The 2,712-nt window shown below is 35.0% G+C and overlaps 1 non-coding gene across 1 annotated transcript; it reads right to left on the reverse strand.

Moving 5' to 3' along the window:
• Window positions 1–993: 993 nt before the first annotated feature.
• Window positions 994–1,095, reverse strand: LOC125834608 (U6 spliceosomal RNA). The gene has a single exon (XR_007443369.1). It is a non-coding gene; the product is annotated as a U6 spliceosomal RNA (small nuclear RNA).
• Window positions 1,096–2,712: the final 1,617 nt, after the last annotated feature.

The raw sequence follows: 2,712 nt of genomic DNA on the forward strand, positions 1-2,712 counted from the left end.
CACATTAGATTCAATCAGTTAGAGAGGATCAATTGAGAAAAATGCACTTCTCATTTCTGAATGATGAAAAATCAAAATGTAAACTGCATACATTGTGTCATTTAATACAACTAGGAAGAATCTAGAAAGTTCCTAATCAATCAGTAAACGGAAATCTAACTAACTAACTAATTTTGTGAATCTGTACTATTAATCAACTAACTCTGTGATGTTGTACTGTTAACTAACTAACATAATTAATCTCAACAATAATCCTTTTTTGTTACGAATCTAGCGGCCACGATGCAGGACCCAATTGATATACTGTCAAATTACATTTGGGACCCGGGTTAAAGGAATGAGCCTGTGCACTAAAGATGCCTATATATAGAGGATAAACTATCTCATTAGGGTTATGCTATGAGTTATGTTATTTTCTTTTAGTTAGCTATTTTGTAATAACAGTCTGGAATCTCCCTTTTCTATCTTTCCTTCTTTTCGTTCTTTGATGAGCTTGTAAGTTGTTTTATGATCAATACAAACCTTAGTTTGTTACATTGGTGCTTTCATTGAATCCATCTACTAACTATGGTGGACAACGAACTCTCAGCTCTCTCATATTCAACAATGGGTTTCACTTCATCAGTCTCTAGTTTTCATTCTCTTACAGAGTCTAATCAGAAATTGCTTCAAGCTCTGCACTCTCATGTTGCTTTAATGCATTCTCAGCCGTCTCCAGTGGAGTTGGGTCCATTCAACGACTACAATGCAGTGGGTTGGGTTTTATTAGCGGAGCTCTATTTTGATTTTTTTTGCCATTTCGGATGCCCACAAATTACACTATGTCTCCTACTATTTCGATGGTGATGCCCTTGAATGGTTTCATTGGATGTATTCAGAGGCGGATTCAGGATTTCAAGTCTCTAGGTGCCAAGTAGGTTCATCGGTTAAATCAATTTTAGGCTTCAGTCGAATTATTCGTCTTTTCGGTCTATGACAAATATGAACAATAATAAGATGACAATTTATGTATTATATACACTACAAATTCTTGCGCATAGGTCATGCTAATCTTCTCCGCATTGTTTCAATTTTATCAGATGTCTCGAACGGAGCAAAAGTTTATTGTTTTAATTTAGATCCTCTTGTTGAAAGTCGAATTCAAGACCGACAACAGAAGATTTTTTCTCACGTAATATTTGGGAAAAATCATTTTAGCTCAATTGGTTGACTATTTGAACTCTCACCTTACCATTTTCCCTTCACTTCCCTACCTACATATATAAATACAAATTTGCACCACATTTGATTGAGATCATAAAGTAAACAAAGTTAAGACTTTCAATTATACTATAAATATCATAAATATTCATCATAAATATTCATCATTCATTTATAATTGTGCTCGACAAGTTTTCATATTTTGAATACGATCAATGACGATATCATTGCTTGTATTTACAAATAGATCACGTTTTAAGTAACACGTTAGTCAAATATACTTATAAATTACTACTCCATATTAAGACAACTATTAGAAACAAGACAAAATAAATAATGTGCCATTGTCATATTAAGGGAGCAAGTTAAAATTGCAAATTAAAAAACTGTCAGGGCCTCAACAAGATTCGACCTCGCGACCTCCGTGTTAGAATATGACCCTTAGCCTGCTGCACCACAAGGCATTTTGGTTCCTTAGGTGGCATGTTTAGTATTTGTAATTATATTGTAGGTATATACCTATATATACTAGAGTTTCCATCGAAGCCCGTGGGTGGCATGGCAACCCCACGAACCTTACTAGATCCGCCCCTGGATGTATCGCAATAATCAATTAGTTGATTGGAAGCATTTTAAAGAGCAAGTGGTGTTGCGATTTCAGAACACAACCATTACTACATCAAGGTATTTTGTTGATCCTTCTCGTGCCCATTTTGACTATGATAGGTCTGCACCTATGGTTACACCTGGGAGTGGCAAACGAGCGGGTCGAGTAGAATATGAGTCGATCAAAAACAAGTTAAACAAAATGGGTAAAATACTCGACTCGACTCGACTCATATTTTAAATGGGTAAAAAATGAGTTACCCAATGGATAATATGGATATCCATATTACCCATATTATTCTATGAGTCAAGTTTCTCACATGCTCAATGAGCTCCAAAATGACCAAGTCATAAAGCATTTAAAGACATTAAATGATCAATTTGGATAAGGAAGATAACTAAATCAGACAATTGTGACTGGAACACTTTTGTCAAATGACAATTAAGTTTGCCTAATCCACCAAAATTGTTATTGAAAAAAGAGATACATTTGTGAATTTTACAGAAAGTTGTTTTGTCTTTTGTGTGTTACTACATGACAAGTTTCTAACAGTTTTTCAAACACTTCTTCCATCTTATGTCATGACCTCTAAAGCCTCTATGGTTTGTCCAAGTATGTTAAATATTGTTGCTGCAATATGAGATGGTGTTAATCCAGCTTCCGCCAACTGATCAACTGGAGATCCACGATTAATTGCTCGGCAGCATGTTAACTCTAAAAAGACGAAAGATGTTGCACCTACAAGGCTACCACTTCCAACAAAATTTCCACAAACTCTCAGTGGTTTCTGCTATTGTGGATTGTCCTTTGAGATGTGATGATCTGACAGAAAAAGAAAACAAAAAAAAATAAGATCGTAGGTATGCAGAAACTTTCATTACACATTCTAATAAATGTGAAGTTAC

This window comes from Solanum verrucosum, unplaced genomic scaffold (assembly GCF_900185275.1).
Source record: "Solanum verrucosum unplaced genomic scaffold, falcon-dt-bn FXZP01000287.1, whole genome shotgun sequence".
Classification (NCBI taxonomy): Eukaryota; Viridiplantae; Streptophyta; class Magnoliopsida; order Solanales; family Solanaceae; genus Solanum; species Solanum verrucosum.